Below are 23,193 nucleotides of genomic sequence, written 5' to 3' on the forward strand. Positions count from 1 at the left end.
AGGTTGTGCTGGAGGTCAAGGTGGTATCAGAGGCTGACATTGTACCGGACGTCGGGGTTGTATCAGAGGTCGAGGTTGTACCAGATGTTGGGGTTGTATCAGAGGTTGATGTTGTGCTGGAGGTCAAGGTTGTGCTGGAGGTCGAGGTGGTATGAGAGGTTGAGTTGTGCCTTAGCACGAGGTTGTGCTGTAGAACGAGGCTATAATGGAGGCCGGGGCTGTATCAATTGTTTCCCTTCATTGCTGACTCCATTGTTGCTGCTGCTCGGTGGTCTCTGGTGTCGAAAGCGCATTTTGTTGGCCCAAAGCTCCCTGATCTGCTAGGATGGCGCTGCCAGGTCCTGGCAGAGCCTCGCGCTGTGGGTGGGCAGGTCCGCTGGCAGCTCAGCATCAAGCAGCCCCGCCACCACCTCCAGGAGGTGGCCCTGCTCTTCTCCTCCGGCCTCTCTCTCTTTGCAAACACCATGGCGCCGGGGCACTTGAGCCTGTCTCCTCGTGAGCTTTCCTGAGTGCATCCTGGATCATCTGGGTCTCCTTGGAGTGGTTCTTCTTTTCGATGGACTCTCGCCTCACCTCCTCTAACTGCGGCTCCATCTTCTCCCTGTCCAGGAGCTGCGTTTTCAGTAATGAAGCTGATGCATAGCAGGACACTAACCTCTGTCTTAGTCGTAGCATCTCACCACATCGTGGTCCAGAGTGGGCCCCGGGTTTCCAGGTTCCCTTCTGTGGTCCCTAGTGAGGCCGGTCTGGTTCGCCACCTTGATGTTGAGGTCAGTGTGGATGTGAAACTCTGACCTGAGCAGCTGCCAGGAGACATCTTTTAGTGCCGCTCTTGCCTGGTCCTGAGTGGCTTGGAGGTCAGCTACCGCTGTGATGACAGTCTCCATGGCGTCCTTTGGTGGCTGCTCTGACTTTAGGAAGGCCATGGAAGGCAGATGTGATGGGGGGGGGGGGGGTCCCAGAGTCCATGCCCTCCTTGCTAAGGTCGCTGGGCACCAAATGCAAAGAGGAACTGTCATCAGGGACCCGGCATTGGTGCATTTGACAGCTCTTAATGGACAGCGTCCCTGATGACACTGGCTGAGGTTTAAGCTCAGCTGCACCCATCTGGTGGTCTTTAAAGAGCCAGGTCCTGGCTGGGGAACCTTCAGCGGCACCACGCTGCTGGCCTGCCGTCATGGGTGGTACCCTGGCGGGAAGTGGCCCTGTGGTCCTTGCTGGTGATTTGAACACACAGGGCCTATCCCCGGTGGCGCTGGACACATCTCCCTGGGAACTGGCAATGAAGAGCATGGCATACATGCAATGGCATACATGCAAAATAAAATAGAATGAAATAGACTAGGATAAAATGAGATAAAAATAAAAGTGTATTGTAATTCATAAATTACTGGGCTTCTCTAGGCCAGTGTTAGCAGGCTCTTGCCCAACACACTGAGCTCACTGGCATCTGCCAAGGGACAGTCCTGTTTCTTACTGCTGGCCTTCATTGGCTTCCGGGTTGCCAGCCCTCCACTGCTGGTCCTGGTTGGCTCCCGTGTTGCCAGCTCCCCACTGCTGGTCCTGGTTGGCTCCCGGCTTGCCAGCTCCCCACTGCTGGCCCTCATTGGCTCCCGTCTTGCCAGCTCCCCACTGCTGGTCCTCATTGGCTCCCGTGTTGCCAGCTCTCCATTGCTGGTCCTGGTTGGCTCCCGTGTTGCCATCTCCCCACTGCTGGCCCTGGTTGGATCCCGTGTTGCCAGCTCCCCACTGCTGGTCCTGGTTGGCTCCCGGGTTGCCAGCTCCCTACCGCAGCGGGGACGGCTTGGTGTCTTCCCTGCCAGGTCCCTGCAGGCTGTCCATGCTGCCTCCCCCTCAGCCAGGTCCCCACCAGAGGTCTGGGTTGTTTCCCTCAGTGCCAGGCGGCAGCTGTCTGACCTGGCTGTATCCCTCAGTGCCAGGGACCTGCCACCTGTCCGGGTTGGATCTCAGGACAGGCTGGCACAGAAAGTTTCCTCTGAATCTTTCTGCTCTCCACACTCACTCACACAATCACTCTCCACATAACAATCTACACAACAACAAATCACACTCACCTCACACCAACTCACTCTCCACTCACATCAGTGCTTGCTCCCCCTCACACCAACGCTTGCTCTCCACTCACACCAACACTCTCTCCCCAAACTGCCACCAACAATCATTCTTCACTCTCATACAAATTGCTCTCCACTCACACCAACACTCGCTCCCCACTCTGAAACCAACACTCACTCTTCACTCTCATACAAATCGCTCTCCACTCACACCAACGCTCGCTCCTCACACACACTATTGCACGCTCTCCACTCATACTAATGCTCGCTCCCCACTTTACCACCAACACTCACTCTTAACTCTCGCACAGTTCGCTCCCAACTCACACACAACACTTGCTCCTTACTCAAACAAAAGCTCTCCACTCGTCCACCAGTGCACTTTAGTCGCTTTCACTGTAGTGAATGCATGTGCAGGGCCACTGCACCTCCTTTTATAGACGCACCCCCATTTGTGACCAGGAGGAGGGGCCGAGCAACCTGACCTCATGTGCAGGCATTGGCCCCAGTGTGTCCCCTGGTGTGTGTAGGAACATTTTTCTTGAATCAGAAAGTTCCTTTAGTTCCTATAGTGGGCTTAGCTGCTCTTAAATTTAGCCCCGTAGATGGGCCTTGAGGTCCGAGTTCCTGTACAGATCAAGGAGCACCTAGGTGATGCCGGACTCGGACTCCAACTGGCTATTGGGCCTCATGGTCTTGGTGCTGGATCTTAGCTTTCTCATTCTTTCTTCTCCCCTCCTATAGTGCCAAATTCAGTGACTTTCCACATCACCCAGACTTTTTTTTTCTTGTTTATTTATAAACTAGAGGCCTGGTGCACGGATTCATGCACATTGAAAGTGAATCTGGTGTGGATGAACTAGATTCGGGGTCAACAGGGCCCCAGCAGCAAGCTAACCCATGGCTGATTCCACGAGGAATCAGGCTCCCTCCTCCCTCCTCTCTGGGTCCAGGGTGTGGGTGAACAAGATTCAGGTCTGACAGGGCCCCAGCAGCAACCTAACTTACCAGTCGGAATGTTTGCCCCCTGGTGATCATTGTGCGTCTTAGCTACCTGTTGAATGGTTGACTGGTCAAATGGTCGTTTAGGCTTTTATATATAAAGACTAGTAGCCCGGTGAACAAAAATTTGTGCACTCGGAGAGGGGGGTGTCCCTCAGTTATTAAACATTTATCGGCACAACACTGACCACATTGGTGGTGGTGGTGGTCTTGTCAGAATGTGTTATATTATGCAGATGAAAATCTATTTAAACAGATTAGATGTAGATATTTTCAAAGACGGAAGAATTGTCCCTGTCAACTATTTTAGTTGATTCATACCTTCAGTAATTGTCATCATTGCAAAGTTTTCAGTCCCCATATGGATTGCTGGATATAATAGGTCATGCGCTGTCCCTGTCCTTTGTAGCCTTTGTGACCTTAAGGAGGACTCTAGTTTTCCATGTATATGTTTAAGTACCAACCTTACCGGCTTAAAAATATAAGCTTTTAACACTGCTCTCTCTGTCCCGTATCCTTCCGATGAAAAGTGGAGTTGGGTTGCAGCACAGGAGAGAAATTCAGAAGGGGAATATTGAAGTAATGACTACAGTAGGAGAAGAGGGAACCTATTTCCCTGGCCACAGGCGCTGGCGCTCTGGAGCACAGGGCTGGCAGCTTCTCTGGGTGGCTGCAGCCTGGGACCTCAGGCGGGTGGCTTGTCCATCTCCTGGGCTGCAGCCAGCCGCAGGTGCTGACACCAGGACCAAAGGTGGGCGGCGGCTTCTTCTGGCAGCTTCTTCCTCTTCTGTGCTTCCAGGGAGGGCAGTCAGTTATGTGTATATGTGTGTGCATGCAAACATAGGCGTGTACACGTGTGTATGTGGAAATCTGCTGGGCAAGTCAAAACCATAGAAGAGTTGCCCCCTATCTCTTGAATCTTCCAGAGATATCCCCCACTTTTTTATTCTATCACTATTGGAGACTCAGTATTTGCAGCCAGCAAGCCAGTAACTCTCTCAGTGTCTATTTATGACTTCTTCTTTCCCTGTCTGTCTTCCAACCCCTAATCATATTTCCACCTGGATGCATCATATTTACTCCCAATATTCTGTATAGAGAAGGAGTCAGGATGCTGTCTTCCCATGAATAGTACTCAGTAACAAACCAATTGCATTTTAGTTGGGCAATGCCCCTACCCACCCTTCAAATCCCTTCCACCATGGATTTCTGTTTCCCTTTTTGTTTGTTGGATTTTTCTGCTGCTCCTTCTCCTCACCCCACCACCCTTGGATCATAATGTAAAATTCTTTTACATTGTCAAGAAATTATTAAAAATACATGTACTTTGAAAAAAAATACAGGTACTTCTCTGATCACCAGCGGGGGACAGGAGGGGGGAGGCAGGGAAGAGGCGGCTGCTGGACCCCCAAGATCTATGTGGCAGCACACATAGAGGCCAGGACCCAGTCTCATGGGTTTTACCCACGTAGTTTGAAAGGTGTTCGAGATCTACGTGGCGGCCAGAACCTGGTCTCATGGGGTTTGCAGTTTGAAAGGTGCTCACAATCTACATAATGGCTAGGACCCGGTCTCAGGGGCTTTGCAGTTCGATCTATGTGGCTGGTCAGGACCTGGTCTCATGGGGTTTTACCCGTGCAGTTTGAAAAGTGCTTGCGATCTACTTAGGTGTCAGTGCCACCTCTTCCCTGCCCCACCCGGCTTCTCCGATCACGCCTGGGGGGCGGGGCAAAGCCCCCTGCTTCTCCGATCACGGCTGGGGACCAGGCAAAGGCCCCCGCTTCTCTGATCACGCCTGGGAGGCCAGGCAAAGCCCCCCGGTTCTCCATGACGCCTGGGGGGCCGGGCAAAGGCCCCCTCTTCTCCAATCACCCTGGGGGGCCGGGCAAAGGCCCCCGCTTGTCCAATCATGCCTGGGGGGCCTGGCAAAGGCCCCCGCTTCTCTGATCACAGCTGGGGGGGCGGGCAAAGGCCCCCCTTCTCCAGTCATGCCTGGGGGGCTGGGCAAAGGCCCCCCGCTTCTCCGATCACACCTGGGGGGCCGGGCAAAGGCCCCTGCTTCTCCGATCACGCCTGGGGGGCGGGACAAAGGCCCCCACTTCTCCGATCACAGCTGGGGGGCCCGGCAAAGGCCCCCCCTTCTCCGATCACAGCTGGGGGGCCCGGCAAAGGCCCCCCCTTCTCCGATCACGCCTGGATGGCGTGGCAAAGGCCTCCCGCTTCTCCGCTTCTGCATCACCCCTGGGGGCCGGGCAAAGGCTGCCCGGTTCTTGCCTGCCGCCTGGGTTTCCAATCACCGTCAGCAATAGGCAGCTTCTTCCGTCCTTCCCCGTTTGCCTCCCAGCATTGCACCTATGTATGCAAATTAACCGCCATCTTTCTTGGCAGTTAATTTGCATATCGCCCTGATTAGCTAATGGGAAGCGTGTCGGAGGTATGGTTAATTACCATGTTTGTCTTTTATTAGATTAGATTGTTTGGGGCATTCCTAAATCTTCTAACCACCTCCATAGAAAAGTGGAATCTCCTCAAAGGGGAGGAATCGACAGAAAAATGGGTAAACTATAGCATATGCATAAAATTGAAATCTAAATGAATTAGAATGTTATTAATGAGAACAGTTTTAAACATGAACAAATGAGGCAAAAAGAATATATGGTGTGATATAATTCAACATTGTCATTAGGAATACATATACATGTGGAGTCAAAGGTTAAAGAAATACATGGGAATGCAAAACACCTACTCCAAGTAAGTGCTTTTCTTTGGAGCAAGGAATTGAAAGATGTGACTACCAGGCAGTTACAGGAGAATTCAATTCTAGAGTCTTGTAAAGGACTAGGGAAAATCCCAGAGAAGAAATCATCTGAGAACTCTCAGCTGCCAATACAGTGGGGCCTTGACTTACGAGTGTCCCAACTAACGAGTTTTTTGAGATACCAGCTGTCTCTCAGCTGATTTTTTTCAGAGTTGATAGAGTAATTTGAGTTAACGAGCTCCTTAATGAACTCCTTAACGAGCTCGGTCTCGGAACGAATTAAACTCATAAGTCAAGGCCCCACTGTACTTCCAGCATCTGGGGGAATGGGTGTTCCTATCCACAGTGGGGATAGGGAGGGGAACCACAGAACCCAAAAAACCCTTGGTTCTCAAAGTTGCCTGCACCTTAGAATCACCTTAGAGGGTAGCAAACTCCCAGAGCCCAGTCTGTGTACCAGACCAAATAATTCATACTCTCCATGAAGCTCTTTTCTTACATTCATCTCACCCTAACTGGTTTGGCTCAGTGGATAGAGTGTCAGCCTGCGGACTCAAGGGTCCCAGGTTCGATTCCGGTCAAGGGCATGTACCTTGGTTGCGATCCTCTAGTCTGCTGTTGGAACTCTGCATAATATCCTTTATTTCAGTCAGTTTATGCTTAATTTCTAGTTGCTCCTTTTTCATAACCTCGAGGGTCTCACTAGATTTCTTGAGGGTCTCACTTCATTTATCGCCAGTCTCACCAGACTTTTTGAGGGTCTTACTAAATTTATCAGCGGTTTCTAGAAAGTTCTTGAAAAACCTTAGAAGTGTGGTTTTGAACTCTATATCCAGTAATTTGCTTTCCTCCATTTCTGTCATTTGTGTCCTGTTTCTTTGTCTCCGCATTTTTTATGCTTCCCTGTGTTGGTAGAGTGGCTTTGTGTGCTAGGTGTCCTATAGGGCCCAGTGGCTCAGCCTCCCCAATTACCTGAGGTGGACACTCTTGGTGCACCCCTTTGTGGGCTTTGTGCACAGTCTTGTTGTAGTTAAGCCTTGATTGTTGTAGGTATCACTGGGAGGAATTGACCTCCAGGCCAATTGGCTGTGAGAACCAGCTGTGTCTATGGTGGGAGAACTTCTGTGCTGAAGACACCCTTATGGGGCAAGACTTGCTTCAGTGGGGCTTTGGTGCTCACTGAGTCTTCCCCCTAAGTGTGTCCCTTATGGATGTGAGGAGTTGTAATTTGGCTTTTGTATCAAAGGAGGTACTAATTTAGCCTCTGCCTGAGGCTACCCAGCAGGAGCTACGAAGAGATCTGCAGATTCCCCTTCCTTGTTTGGAATTTGGAGGTGCCCAGATGAGGCCCAGCTGTGAAGCAATGCAAGCTGCTGTGAGGCCTTGCGCCTTCTCTTGGAAGTTCTGAGTCTGTCTGGCTCAGCTGCAGTTTGTTAGGTAATTTTCAGTTTGCAAAGGGCCAGGGCATTCATATGCAAAAGCCTCTGCCATGGCATGGGTGGGGCGGGGTCTCAGGGAATCAACAGGGTGGAGCAAACAGCTATGGCTGATCCTCAGCCCTGCCCTAAGATGCCCCACATCTCAGTGTCCCGATAATCACTGCAAGCACAGCTGAGAGAAAGCCACCCTCGAGTTCCGAGTTCTGCCCGCTGCCAGACAGTCCAGTTTCTCCCAGTATGAGTCTGGGTCCCCAGAGACTTCCCGGAACTGGAGTTCAGAGCAGTCGGGGACTTGAGACTCCCTCCCGATTCAAAAAGACAGCCACGTCCTCAGTTGTCAGCTCTTGCCGCGTGCATCTCTGTACCTCTGCACTTTACTTCTGCAGCTCCTCTGAGTCTCAGTGCTTTTCGCTTTCCTTCTAGTTGTAGAATTTCCACTCAGCCATCCTTCCTGTGGTTCTGGATGATGTCCGTTTTGTCTTTTCATTGTATTTTTGAAGTTGTTGTGGGAGGCAGCAATTTCCGGTGTTTACCTATGCCGCCATCTTGGTTTTTCTCTCCATATTCTCTTGAATTAATACATCTTCACTATGAGGATGGCCCTGAGGCTACAGCAGTGACCTATCATTACCACTTCATCGGACTAAAGAGCTGTGTCCAAACACCAGGGGGGAGTGACTGAAATATGTCCAGTGGATAAAGAAGTGCCCTCAAAATGGCTACAATAAAAGATACAGCCCTAACCGGTTTGGCTCAGTAGATAGCGCGTCGGTCTGTGGACTGAAGGGTCACAGGTTCGATTCCGGTCAAAGGCATGTACCTTGGTTGCGGGCACATCCCCACTAGAGGGAGTGCAGGAGGCAGCTGATCGATGCTTCTCTCTCATCGATGTTTCTAACTCTCTATCCCTCTCCCTTCCTCGCAGTAAAAATATCAATAAAATCTATATATTTTAAAAAAAGATACAGTGCATGACGGTACTGTGGGTTAGATACATCCCTAAAAGGCTGCACTGTACAGGATATAGAAAGCAACATGTCCTATTGATACTGGGGAAGGGCACGTAATAAGAACAGAGCCACAGCTGTCTAATAATCTTTCACCTTACTAGATATACATAAGTTTGCTTACACACCCTGGGAAACTGGAGGACAAAACAAGGCTGTGAAAAGATAAGATGCCTCCATGGGTCCGTTACTCAGAAAAGAAATACATTTTCAGAACAGACCAAGGATAGGTAGGGCACGTTTTGATTTGGTTGCTGTGCCGAGACGCTGACCCCTCCGGGAGTTTTATCAGGAATGCTGACTATTCTCCAGTCCCAAGAAGGGGCTGAGTTGTTTGTAACATCTCAGAAGATTAGCCAACTTATTATTGGACTTTGAGCTCCCGAAGGCAGAACTGCAGACCCTCCCCTTTCCGTGTTACACTTGCAGTTCTCAGCTGCACATAGCTATCTTCTCCCTCATCTTATATAATAACAGAGAAACGTGCAAATTAACCATCCCTCCACTATGCTCAAGCCACGTCCACCAGCCAATCAGTGACTATGCAAATTAACCCGACAAAGATGGCATTTAATTTGCATACGCAGGTGTCAAGTGCCCCAGGAGGCGACGGTGGCCGTGGCCCCGGGCTCCCCGGACCATTGCTGGCCCTGGAGGCGAGGCCTGCCATGCCAAGCCACGCCCATGGGCTCCCAGGACCTTGCCAACAGAGAGCAGAGCGGGAGAGGAGCGGGCGGAGAGCGGGAGGTTTGGAGGACTTGGCAGAGCAGGAGACTGCTGGTCATAGAGCAGAGCGAGAGAGAGGGCAGCTTTGAGGGCGCGGCTCCCTCTGTCACCCCAGCTTCCTCATCACAGCTGTGGAAACCGACAGCAGGGAGGAAGAAGTCCCACTCCCACAGAATCAGCCTTTGGTCAGACAGCTCTCAGCGGCCTGACAGCCAGGACTCTCATTCACCTGCATCTCAGACCATGACAGTAGAGAGGTGGGACTATGTCTAAAGAACAACTATTGATACAACGTAGCCCTGCAGCTGAAAGAAGCCTGCGTTATCGACATAAAATGTTTGCAGAACAGCATGCGTCTGATCTTGAAAGAAGGCGGCACCTAGACAGAATGTATCTGAACACCAGCTACTGGAAAAACGTCGCTCTGATGCCGAAAAACACCAGCGTTTTTCACAGACAATGTCTAAAGACCAATGTGCCTTTGAACTTGAAAGAAGGAGGTGGCAACAACAGAATATGTCTAAAGAACAGTCATCAACAAGTACTACCGATACCGGTAGGAACTGCCTTCTCAGCGAAAATGGAGGACATGAGGATGCAACTCTCGAACACAGTTGTGGTGGAATGACTGTTCGATGTGAATTCTGCCATCACTAAATTTCTCTGATGAAAAACCATCCGATGGGAAATTTACTCGATGTTGTAGCAAAGGGAAAGTCTGTCCAAATGATATACATTTTCCAGATTACCCAGCTTATTTAAAAAGATTAATGGCAAATGAAGATTCTGACAGTAAAAATTTCATGGAAAATATTTGTTCCATAAATAGTTCTTTTGCTTTTGCTTCCATGGCTGCAAATATTGCATCGCCATCAGGATATGGGCCATACTGTTTTAGAATACACGGACAAGTTTATCACCGTACTGCAACTTTACATCCTTCCGATGGTGTTTCTCAGAAGTTTGCTCAACTCTGTATTTTGGATACACCCGAAGCTACAAGTAAAAGATTAGCAATGCCAGAAAACCAGGGCTGCTCAGAAAGACTCATGATCAACATCAACAACCTCATGCATGAAATAAATGAATTAACAAAATCGTACAAGATGCTACATGAGGTAGAAAAGGAAGCCCAATCTGAAGCAGCAGCAAAAGGTATTGCTCCCACAGAAGTAACAATGGCGATTAAATACGATCATAACAGTGACCCAGGTAGATATAATTCTCCCCGTGTAACCGAGGTTGCTGTCATATTCAGAAACGAAGATGGAGAACCTCCTTTTGAAAGGAACTTGCTCATTCATTGTAAACCAGATCCCAATAATCCAAATGCCACTATAAGGAAACAAATCAATATCCTGTTTCCTACATTAGATGCAATGACATATCCTATTCTTTTTCCACATGGTGAAAAAAGGCTGGGGATCAGATATTGCATTAAGACTCAGAGACAGCCGAAACCGGTTTGGCTCAGTGGATAGAGCGTCGGCCTGCGGACTGAAGGGTCCCGGGTTCGATTCCGGTCAAGGGCATGTACCTGGGTTGCGGGCACATCCCCAGTGGGAGATGTGCAGGAGGCAGCTGATCGATGTTTCTCTCTCATCGATGTTTCTAACTCTCTATCTCTCTCCCTTCCTCTCTTTAAAAAATCAATAAAATATATTTTTAAAAAAAGACTCAGAGACAAGAGTGTAAACTACAATAATACTAAACAAAATGTAAGCACACGAGTCACACAAATGCAGTATTATGGATTTCATCTCTCTGTGCGGGACACGATTAATCATATTTTAAATGCAAGAAAATTAACAGATTATCCTGGATTCATATTTGAAAATGGAGGCCAAATGAATATATCTCATCAAAGAAAACCAAACTAAGTTGAGAGTTGAAATGGTAAAATGATAATACTTCCATCATTTTCTGAGGGTAGTCCCAGAAACATGCAGCAGCGATATCAGGATGCTATGACAATTGTGATGAAGTATGGCAAGCCCAATTTATTCATAACCATGGCATGCAACCACAAATGGCCAGATATTGCAAACAATTTACAACAGTGGCAAAAAATTGAAAACGGACCTGACTTGGTAGCCAGAGTTTTTAATATTAAGCTGAATGCTCTTTTAAATGATATCTGTAAATTCCATTTATTTGGCAAAGTCATAGCTAAAATTCACGTCACTGAATTTCAGAAATGCGGACTGCCTCACGCTCACATATTATTGATATTAGACAGTGACTCTAAATTACATTCTTCTAATTAATTCCCTTGCAATGTGCACGAATTTCGTGCACTGGGCTACTAGTCTATATATATACATAAAATCCTAAGAGACCAGCTGACCATTCAACCAGCCAACTGGTAGCTATTATGCTCACTGGCCACCAGGGGGCAGATGCTCAACACAGGAGCTGCCGAGCTGCGGTTATTCGGCAACCGTGGTTCTTGGGTGATACACCTGGAACCAGAGAGGAGGGAGCCCAATTCTGGGGTGCGTTGCCCAAGAACCACCCTCTCGCAATCCAGGCCCCCTCCGGGGATGTTGGACAGCCCATTTCCGCCCGATCCCCAAAGGCCAGGCTGAGGGAACTCACAGGTGCATGAATCTGTGCACCGGGCCTCGAGTGTGTAAATAAATAGCCAACTGGCAAAGGGGAGGGGGGTCAGACCCAAATTTCCAGGGTGACTGACTACTCTCCCCATATGGCTGGCATTATTGGAATAAATCTATCCTATCCTATATAATCTTATCTACACTAATAAAAGAGAAACATGGTAATTAGCGTACGACCACTACCCTTTTCATTGGCTAATCAGTGAGTATATGCAAATTAACTGTCAGCCAAGATGGCGGCCGGCAGCCAGGCACTGAAGCGAGCATGAGGCTTGCTTGCTGCGGACTCCAACGTTCCCCGCCTCAACTGCCGGCCTCTCAGCTGCAAGTCTAAGCAACTATGTACTATGTTGCAAATGAGAAGCTAAACAAAACCCCAGAAACCAGCCGGACTGAAAGCCAGCCGGACCGAAACATTGTATCCATGTTTTCGGCAGCGAGGCCTCAGAGCTAAAGCTGGCCCAGAATAAAAAAAAAAAAAAAGAAAAGAAAACAAGGAGCGGTTGGAAGCTTTAGTCACTCGCCAGCTGGAAAACAGCCCTCAGCCCCTCACCCAGACTGGCCAGGCACCCCAGTGGGGACCCCCACCCTGATCCAGGACACCTTTCAGGGCAAACCAGCCAGCCCCTACCCATGCACCAGGCCTCTATTCTATATAGTAAAAGGGTAATATGCCTCCCGGCACCGGGATCAGCGGAGCAGCGAGGCTCCCGGCACCGGGATCAGCATGACAGGGGGCAGCGCCCAAACCCCCTGATCGCCCTGCGGCTCTGTGACAGGCGGCGGGGCCACAACCTCCCTATCCGCCCTGCTCTGTTCGTGACAGGGGAAGGCACCCCAACCCCCTGATCAGCCCTGCTCTGTGCCTGATAGGGGGGAGCTCCCCAATCCCGATTGCCCTGCGGCTCTATTTGACAGGGGGGAGCTCCCCAACCCCCTGATCGGCCCTGCTCTGTGTGTGACAGGGTGCGGCGCCCCAACCCCCCGCCAAGGGCCCTGCTCTGTGCCTGATAGGGGGGAGCTCCCCAATCCCGATTGCCCTGCAGCTCTGTGTTTGACAGGGTGCAGCACACCAACCCCCTGATCGGCCCTGCTCTGTGTGTGACAGGGTGCGGCGCCCCAACCCCCCCCCGCCACGGGCCCTGCTGTGTGTGTGACAGGATAGAGCCATAACCTCTCCATCGGCCCTGCCCCGAGTGTGACAGGGTGCAGCGCCCCAACCCCCTGATCCGCCCTGCTCTGTGTGTGACAGGGTGGTGCCCCAACTTCCCTATCGGCCCTACTCTGTGAGTGACACGGGGGAGCTCCTCAACCCCCTGATGGGCCCTGCTCTGTGCGTGACAGGGGGCAGAGCCCCAACCCCCTGATCGACCCTGCTCTGTGTGTGACGGGGGTGGCGCCCCAACCCCGATTGGCCCTGCTCTGTGCGTGACAGGGGGTGGCGCCGCAACCTCCCCATCGACCCTGCCTTGAGTGTGACAGGGGGCGGTGCCCCAACCCCCCAACCGGCCCTACCCTGAGCGTGAGTGAGGGTGGCATCGCAACCTCCTGATCCGCCCTGCTCCGTGCATGAGGGGGCAGCGCCCCAACTCCCCAATCGGCCCTGCTCTGAGCCTGACCAGGGGCTGCACTTAGGGATTGGGCCTGCCCTCTGCCACCCGGGAGCAGGCCTAAGCCAGCAGGTCATTATCTCCCGAGGGGTCCCAGACTTCGAGAGGGCACAGGCCAGGCTGGGGGACCCCCCTCCTCCCGCCCCCCGAGTGCACAAATTTTTGTGCACCGGGCCTCTAGTCCTATCTAATAATAGAGAAACAGGGTAATTAGCCATACCTCCGCTACCTTTCCCATTGGCTAATCAGGGTGATATGCAAATTAACTGCCAACCAAGATTTCGGCCGGCAGCCAGGCAGCTTGAAGCGAACATGAGGCTCGCTTGCTCCAGTGACGGAGGAAACCAAGGTTCCCCGCCTGCCGCTGCTGGGCTCTGAGCTCCTGAAGCAACAGCTCCAAAAGATACAATGTTTCAATTATAGAAGCTAAAAAATGGCGGTTAATTTGCATATACTAGCTGCGAGCGAAGACTGAGGACAACATGGAGACCAAGCAGTACAGAAGGGAGCTAAGTACAGGCCGGGAGGACAGAAACGGAGCTAAGGCTGGGGAAGTGGGAGGCGGGAGGTGGGAGGGCAAGCCCAGCCGCAGCCTCTGTGAGCGGGAGGGGCAGCGGCTTGGAGGGGAAGGGGCAGCAGCTGGGAGCGGGAGGGAAATCCCAGCCACAGGGGCTGGGAGCGGGAGGGGCAGCGACTTGGAGCAGGAGGGGCAGCGGCTGGGAGTGGGAGGGCAAGCCCAACCACTGTGGCTGGGAGCGTAAGGGGCAGAGGCTTGGAGCGGGAGGGGCAGCGGCTGGGAGCCGGAGGGCAAGCCCAGCCACAGGGGATGGGTGCAGGAGGGCAAGCCCAGCCCCAGCCACTGGGATGGGAAGGGCAAACCCAGCTGCAAGGGATGGGGGCGGGAGGGCAAACCCAGCCCCAGCAACTGGGATCGGGAGGGTAAGCCCAACCACTGTGGCTGGGAGCATAAGGGGCAGCGGCTGGGGGGGAGGGGCAGCGGCTGGGAGCAGAGGGGCTGCCGCTGGGAGCCAGAGGGCAAGCCCAGCCCCAGCCACTGGGATGGGAAGGGCAAGCCCAGCCCCAGCTGCTGGGAGCGGGAGGGCAAGCCCACCCCAAGGGATGGGAGCGGGAGGGCAAGCCCAACCACTGTGGTTTGGAGCATAAGGGGCAGCAGCTGGGAGCGTGAGGGCAAGCCCAGCCAAAGCCACTGGGATCGGGAGGGCAAGCCCAACCACTGCAGGGGCACCTGGGGTGAGCGTACCTGCAGGCGAAGTGCAGGGTGGCAGCGGAGGTGGCGGGGAGCGGAAAGGAGCCCCCGGGGCCTGGCCAGGGCCTCACCAGGGCAGCGGCAGCAGTTGGGCCCCCCGCCCCAGCTGGCGGCCCAGAGAACGCAGGAAGGGGGCCGAGGGGACCCGCCCCCCGCCGGCCGCAGTCATGAACTCCAACGTGGAGAACCTGCCACCCCACATCATCCGCCTGGTGTACAAGGAGGTGACGACGCTGACCACGGACCCTCCCGATGGCATCAAGGTCTTTCCCAACAAAGAGGACCTCATGGACCTGCAGGTCACCATCGAGGGCCCTGAGGGGACCCCGTACGCCAGAGGCCTGTTCGTATGAAACTCCTGCTGGGGAAGGACTTTCCTGCCTCCCCGCCCAAGGGCTACTTCCTGACCAAGATCTTCCACCCAAACGTGGGCGCCAATGGCGAGATCTGTGTCAACGTGCTCAAGAGGGACTGGACGGCTGAGCTGGGCATCCGGCATGTGCTGCTGACCATCAAGTGCCTGCTAATCCACCCCAACCCCGAGTCCGCCCTCAACGAGGAGGCGGGCCGCCTGCTCTTGGAGAATTACGAGGAGTACGCGGCCCGCCTGCTCACGGAGATCCCCGGGGGAGCCAGTGGGCCCAGCGGCAGGAGGCCCAAGGCCAGCCGCTCCCTGGCCAGTGCAGCCTCGGCCTCCTCCACCGACCCCGCAGCCCCTGGAAGCCCGGGAAGGGGTGAGGGGTCCATGGCCAAGAAGCACGCAGGCTAGCGGGACAAGAAGCTGGCGGCCAAGAAGAAGACGGACAAGAAGCAGGCTCTGCGGCGGCTGTAGTGGGTGCTTCCTCCACATCTGCCGGACCCTCAACTCTGTCTCTAAGTTATTTAAGTTATGGCTGGGGTGGGGGAGGGGGGCACTGGGACCCGGATTTGTTTTTCTAAATAAAGTTGGAAAAGCAACTTCAGGGGCTTGAAGCAGGAGCGAAGCCCGCCTCAGCGAGTGTCGCTCCCTTCTCGGCTTTGCTCCAGCCACAGGAAGCCCTATTCTTGCAGGAATATTCCTGCAACGGGCCTCCAGTCTTATATAAAAGAGAAACATGCAATTAACCATCCCTCCCCTACGCTCAAGCCACGTCCACCAGCCAATCAGAGTGACAATGCAAATTAACCTGACAAAGATGGCATTTAATTTGCATACGCAGGTGTCAAGTGCCCCAGGAGGCGACGGTGGCCGTGGCCCCGGGCTCCCGGGACCATTGCTGGCCCTGGAGGCGAGGCCTGCCATGCCAAGCCACGCCCATGGGCTCCCAGGACCTTGCCAACAGAGAGCAGAGCGGGAGAGGAGCGGGCGGAGAGCGGGAGGTTTGGAGGACTTGGCAGAGCAGGAGACTGCTGGTCATAGAGCAGAGCGAGAGAGAGGGCAGCTTGGAGGGCACGGCTCCCTCTGTCACCCCAGCTTCCTCATCACAGCTGTGGAAACCGACAGCAGGGAGGAGGAAGTCCCACTCCCACAGAATCAGCCTTTGGTCAGACAGCTCTCAGCGGCCTGACAGCCAGGACTCTCATTCACCTGCATCTCAGACCATGACAGTAGAGAGGTGGGACTATGACTAAAGAACAACTATTGATACGACGTAGCCCTGCAGCTGAAAGAAGCCTGCGTTATCGACATAAAATGTTTGCAGAACAGCATGCGTCTGATCTTGAAAGAAGGCGGCACCTAGACAGAATGTATCTGAACACCAGCTACTGGAAAAACGTCGCTCTGATGCCGAAAAACACCAGCGTTTTTCACAGACAATGTCTAAAGACCAATGTGCCTTTGAACTTGAAAGAAGGAGGTGGCAACAACAGAATATGTCTAAAGAACAGTCATCAACAAGTACTACCGATACCGGTAGGAACTGCCTTCTCAGCGAAAATGGAGGACATGAGGATGCAACTCTCGAACACAGTTGTGGTGGAATGACTGTTCGATGTGAATTCTGCCATCACTAAATTTCTCTGATGAAAAACCATCCGATGGGAAATTTACTCGATGTTGTAGCAAAGGGAAAGTCTGTCCAAATGATATACATTTTCCAGATTACCCAGCTTATTTAAAAAGATTAATGGCAAATGAAGATTCTGACAGTAAAAATTTCATGGAAAATATTTGTTCCATAAATAGTTCTTTTGCTTTTGCTTCCATGGCTGCAAATATTGCATCGCCATCAGGATATGGGCCATACTGTTTTAGAATACACGGACAAGTTTATCACCGTACTGCAACTTTACATCCTTCCGATGGTGTTTCTCAGAAGTTTGCTCAACTCTGTATTTTGGATACACCCGAAGCTACAAGTAAAAGATTAGCAATGCCAGAAAACCAGGGCTGCTCAGAAAGACTCATGATCAACATCAACAACCTCATGCATGAAATAAATGAATTAACAAAATCGTACAAGATGCTACATGAGGTAGAAAAGGAAGCCCAATCTGAAGCAGCAGCAAAAGGTATTGCTCCCACAGAAGTAACAATGGCGATTAAAAACGATCATAACAGTGACCCAGGTAGATATAATTCTCCCCGTGTAACCGAGGTTGCTGTCATATTCAGAAACGAAGATGGAGAACCTCCTTTTGAAAGGAACTTGCTCATTCATTGTAAACCAGATCCCAATAATCCAAATGCCACTATAAGGAAACAAATCAATATTCTGTTCCCTACATACATTAGATGCAATGACATATCCTATTCTTTTTCCACATGGTGAAAAAAGGCTGGGGATCAGATATTGCATTAAGACTCAGAGACAACAGTGTAATCGACAATAATAACTAGACAAAATATAAGCACATGAGTCACACAAATGCAGTATTATGGATTTCATCTCTCTGTGCAGGACACATTTAATCCTATTTTAAATGCAAGAAAATTAACTCAACAGTTTATCATGGATTCATATTCAAAAATGGAGGCCAACTGGATAAATTTCATCCAAGCAAACCAGTCTAAGTTAAGAGTTGAAAAATATAGTGGTTTGATGGATTATCTCAAATCTAGATCTGAAAATGACAATGTGCCGATTGGTAAAATGTTAATACTTCCAGCATCTTCTGAGGGTAGTCCCCGAAATATGCAGCAGCGATATCAGGATGCTATGACAATTGTGATGAAGTATGGCAAGCCCAATTTATTCATAACCATGGCATGCAACCACAAATGGCCAGATATTGCAAACAATTTAACCTGACTTGGTAGCCAGAGTTTTTAATATTAAGCTGAATGCTCTTTTAAATGATATCTGTAAATTCCATTTATTTGGCAAAGTCATAGCTAAAATTCATGTCATTAAATTTCAGAAACGCGGACTGCCTCATGCTCACATATTATTGATATTAGACAGTTGACTCTAAATTACGTTCCTCTAATTAATTACCTTTCAATGTGCACGAATTTCGTGCACTGGGCTACTAGTCTGTATATATATAAAATCCTAAGCAACCAGCTGACCATTCAACCAGCCAACTGGTAGCTATTATGCTCACTGGCCACCAGGGGGCAGATGCTCAACACAGGAGCTGCCGAGCTGCGGTTATTCGGCAACCGTGGTTCTTGGGTGATACACCTGGAACCAGAGAGGAGGGAGCCCAATTCTGGGGTGCGTTGCCCAAGAACCACCCTCTCGCAATCCAGGCCCCCTCCGGGGATGTTGGACAGCCCATTTCCGCCCGATCCCCAAAGGCCAGGCCGAGGGAACCCACAGGTGCATGAATCTGTGCACTGGGCCTCGAGTGTGTAAATAAATAGCCAACTGGCAAAGGGGAGGGGGGTCAGATCCAAATTTCCAGGGTGACTGACTACTCTCCCCATATGGCTGGCATTTATGGAATAAATCTACCCTATCCTATATAATCCTATATAATAAAAGGGCAATATGCAAATCGACCAAACAGCTGAATGACCGGTCGCTATGACACACACTGCCCACTAGGGGGCAGAGGCTCAACGAAGGAAAGGTTTAAGGGGGGGCAGAGCCCTGAGAGGCCAAGCCAGGCTTGTGGGCTGTGCTGGGGTCCCTGGCCATGGATGTGTGCCTCTGAAGTTGAACGAACTTCACAAGGGGCTGCAGCACCACAGCCGGGACACTCATGGCCTCACAACCAAGCTTGCTGAGTGGCTGCAGGTGGCACTGGAGGCCAAGGAGGCTAAGGAGCCCAATGACAAGCAAAAGCTTGAGACCAACAATGTACCAGGGTGCCCGGACACAACAACAAGATGTCATGGATGGTATTACCCGACAGAATCAATTCTATGTGACCCAGGTCATCAAACAGAAGAACGAGTCAGGCTATGAGAGGAGACCGCTGGAAACAGAGCAGGAGCAGGCCTTCTGCCCAGTGGAAGTAAACACAGAGATGAAGCAAGAAGCACACACTAGCTTCCTCCAGCCTGAAGCATCTCAACTGAAGCCAGACAGACAATTCCAGAGTCACAAGCCACCTTATGAAGAAAACCAGAACAGGGTTACTTCTCAAGCACTGAGAGGATAGGAGGGGCCATTCTCCTCAGCCTCCCATTGAAGAGAATGAAGATGACTTTGATAATATCCCTGTTGCCATAGACACGTGTAACTGCTACCTCCACTTCAAGTTGGCCTGAGACCAGAGCAGTGGCTACCCACTTACAATCGAGAGCTTTGCATACCTGTGGTAAGGAATCTGGGGTCAGTATCAGCTGGTCCCTTGACTCCTGCAGCACCCAGCCAAGTGAAGAGCCTTTTTCCTATGGCTATGGGAAGAAGTCCACCAATAGCTAGTTTGAAAACTACAAAGACAAGTTCTCAAAGAATGATGTGTTTGGCTGCTTTGTAGACTTTGAATGTGAAACTGACATGGAACTTTCCTTCACCAAGAATGGGAACTAGATAGGCATTTCTTTCCGAATTCAAAAGTAAGCCTTGGGGAGCCAGGCACTCTAGCCTCATGTCCTGGTGAAGAATTATGCAATGGAGTTCAACTTCAGGCAGATGACAGGGCCCTACTGTTCTGTCCTTCCTGACTCTACCATCATCCAGCACCTTACCCTGAATAAATGGAGCCAGGGCACTATCAGATCAAAGACCAATGCAGAGTGTGAGATTCTGATGATGGTGGGTCTGCCCACTGCTGGTAAGACCACATGGCCCATCAAACATGCAGCCTCTGATCCCTCCAAGAAGTGCAACATCCTGGGTACCAGTGCCATCATGGATAAGATGTGGGTGATGGGCCTACACCGACAGTAGAACTACACCAACTGCTAGGATGTCCTGATCCAGCAAGCCACCCAGTGCCTCAACCACCTCATCCAGATCACCTCCTACAAGAAACGTAACTATATCCCAGACCAGACAAATTTTTATGGGTCAGTATAGAGACTAAAAATGAAACCATTTCACCCTGGCCGGTTTTCTCAGTGGTTAGGGCATCAGCCTGCAGACCAAAGGGTCATGGGTTCGATTCCCGGTTAAGGGCATATATCTCGGTTGCAGGTTCAATCCCTGATCACTGTCATGGCATGTGCAGGAGGCAACCAATCGATGTGTATCACATTGATGTTTCTCTTTCCACCCACCTCCCTTCCACTCTGAAAAATCAATGGAAAAAAATATCCTCAGGTGAAGATTAAAAATACATAACATTAATAATAATAATAATAATAATAATAATAATAATAATGAGACCATTTGAAGGCTTCAAAAGCAAAGCTATTGTCATTTGTCCCACTGAGGAGGACTTAAAAGACCAAACAATAAAGCGAATCAATGAGGAAGGGAAGGATTTCCCAGAACACATGGTCCTTGAAATGAAAGCCAATTTCATATTGCCAGATGTTGGGGACTTCCTGGATGAGGTGCTATTTATTGAGCTGCAGTAGAAGGAAGCAGGCAATATAATCAGGAAGGCCTGGCTGGTATGACTCACTTGTGAGCATTGACACATGAACCGGGAGATCAGGGTTCGATTCCTGGTCAGGGTAAATGCCTGGGTTGCAGGCTCAATCCCCTCTCAGGGGCATGCAGAAGGCAGCTGATCAATGATTCTCTCTCATCACTGATGTTTCTCTCTCCCCCTCCCCCTTCCTCTGTCTGAAATCAGTAAAAAAAATATATATATATATATGAAAAAAATACAACCAGGAAGGCCACAAGGCCAGGCCATGCTATCCCCTGAAAAGCCTTTGATAACTGGGGCCACAGGGGAATGGGGGGCAGCAGTTTCCAGAGCTATAACAACCAAAGTTTCACCAACAGGGGCAACCGAGTAGGCTTCCAGAACTGAGGGGGGAGGCAGCAGAGGTGTTGGCTACAACCAGAACCACTGGAGTAACAATAGCCAGGATAACAACTCCTCCAACAACCAAGGCAGCTACAACTGGGCTCCTCAGCATCATCCACCCCATCAGCAGCCACCACTGCCACAGCCACAGCCACCACCACAGTAGTCACCGCCACTTCACGGCCCTGCTCAAAACCCTCCAGGGCCGGCAGCTACAGCAAGAACAGCAATATTCCTGGCTCAAGTGCCAGTACCAGCACCCCCACTGTCAGCAGCTATAGCCCTCCACAGCTGAGTTATAGCCAGCCATATTATAACCGGGGGGGGGGGGCTTACAGGTAGGGCTATACAGCCCCACTACCTCTACCTCCACCACCACCACCACCTGCCTACAACTATGGGAGCTAGGGTGGCCACCCCATGACACAGACCTTCCCTCAGACCAGGTATAACCAGTATCAGCAGTATGCCCAGAAGTGGAATCAGTATTATCAGAACCAGGACCAGTGGCCACCACACTATGGGAACTATGACTATGAGAACTATATTGGGAACACAAAGAGGAGCACAAGCACTCAGTAGCCAGTGTCCCCTAGAGGCCCCTGCCTGCTTCCTCCACTAATGTCCAACTTGACCCCTCATCTGCCTCCACCAGGTTCTATGGTGCTAGGGGACAGGTCATCCCAGGGCTGCCACCCTCCAGCCCACTGCCTCCCTTCTGAGGGGCTTCTTCCCCCCCAACACACAGGGCTGGGCATTTTTCTCTGGATATAAACAGGCAACAATGATCTTTTATATTTTCTTTCTCTCCCCATCTCCTCCTTCATCTTCCCTTCTTCCTTTTTGACTAAAGACTTCCCCCCTCCCTTGGTCAACAGCGAGGCTACAGTGCCTGACGGGAGGACCCCTTTCTGTCTACCTGTCCTGGTCCTGCTCCAGCCCCTCAGCTTCCCAGACCATCATACAGTTGGTTGTAAATTCTTCCAGGAGCTGTTTTACTGTCTACTTTTCAGGATTTTTTAAAAACCCAAAACTCAAAAGTTTAAAAAGGAAATGTGGAAGGAGGAAGTAATGACAAATCTTTTGTTGGTAATTATCCTTCCTTAAATTTTATCTGGTTTTACTGTGGATTGGCTGTTGATATTTCATCAGGATAACCATTTCTTTGCTGAGTTCAGGAAACCACAAAAAAAGCCACACCCTCAAAACAAAACACACAAGAAACAAAACCAAAGTCATCTTTAACCCAACTTTCTATACAATGTCAGTTTCCTGGAAATTTTGCACACAAGTTTCTGTATTAGGTTGAATTGTAATTTCTTTTTGTATTTGTGACTACTGAACTTGAAACTTTTTCTAAAAAGTTATTAAATAAAAACGAGGAGAGTTCAGCTTCAAATGAAGCAGGAGACAAAGAATCCAAGTCTAATATATGTCTTATCAGTGGTCCCTGTCTCCCTTCTTGTACAATCCAGATGAATATTTTTATCAACTATGTTATAAATGCAAGTTTTTTAGTAGCTCTAGAAACATTTTTAACAAGGAAGAAATTCCACCTCATCCCATTTTTTTTTTAAGTGCAAATGCTTTCCTTAAGAGGTGAAGTAGTTTACTGGCTGTTTATTTTTGTTTGGGTACAACCAGAAAATAGTAGGGTACTGAATATGGGAAGCTTTGTCTTGGGTGTCAGCTTAACATTCCATAGATGGAGGGTAGTTTTATATCCTACTAGAGGACCGGCACACAAAATTCGTGCATGGGTATGGTCCTTAGGCCTGGCCTGCGATCAGGGCCATCTTCCCCCGCTGCCCACAGCCGGCCCCGCCCACGCCCCCACTGCCACCACCCCTGGTTCCCCGTTCGCCATCAGGTGATTGGAGCCTACCGGCCAGGGGAAGGAACTGAGAGGTTGGCCATTCCTGCCCACTCGCCAGCCCTGCCTCTGCCACGGGTCACCCTCTGCATGTGGGGCGACCAGTGGGTCAGGGCCTTGGCCAGGCACCACCCGTGTCCCCCGCCACCCACCCTTGGTTCCCTGTTTGCCATCAGGCGACTGTAGCCTGCTGGCCAGGGGGAGGGACCAAGAGGTAGTCAGTGCACCCCATAGTGACTGGTCTAGTGGTCGTTCTGCGGTTAGGGCCAATTTGCATATTATCCTATTATTTTATAGGATAGAGACCCAGTGCACAGGTGGAGGCCTGCCAGCCTGCTCTGATGGGGGCCCCGGAATGGGGTGAGGGTCCCCGCTGGGGGCCGGGGCCAGCTGGGGCCAGGGGCCGTGGTCATTCTGGTCATTCTACCATTTCAGTCACTGGGCTTTTATTATATAGGATAATACAAAGCATACTAAATGACAATTTGGAATCAGTTGTGCATTTAATATGTCAAATT

General features: G+C 50.7%; 2 pseudogenes; both read left to right on the forward strand.

Annotated features, from left to right (window-relative positions):
• Positions 1-14,583: 14,583 nt before the first annotated feature.
• On the forward strand, positions 14,584-15,459 carry LOC102436633 (annotated as a pseudogene).
• A 3,291-nt stretch (positions 15,460-18,750) lies between these two features.
• On the forward strand, positions 18,751-21,384 carry LOC102431648 (annotated as a pseudogene).
• Positions 21,385-23,193: the final 1,809 nt, after the last annotated feature.

Source organism: Myotis lucifugus, unplaced genomic scaffold (genome assembly GCF_000147115.1).
Source record: "Myotis lucifugus unplaced genomic scaffold, Myoluc2.0 scaffold_20, whole genome shotgun sequence".
NCBI lineage: Eukaryota > Metazoa > Chordata > Mammalia > Chiroptera > Vespertilionidae > Myotis > Myotis lucifugus.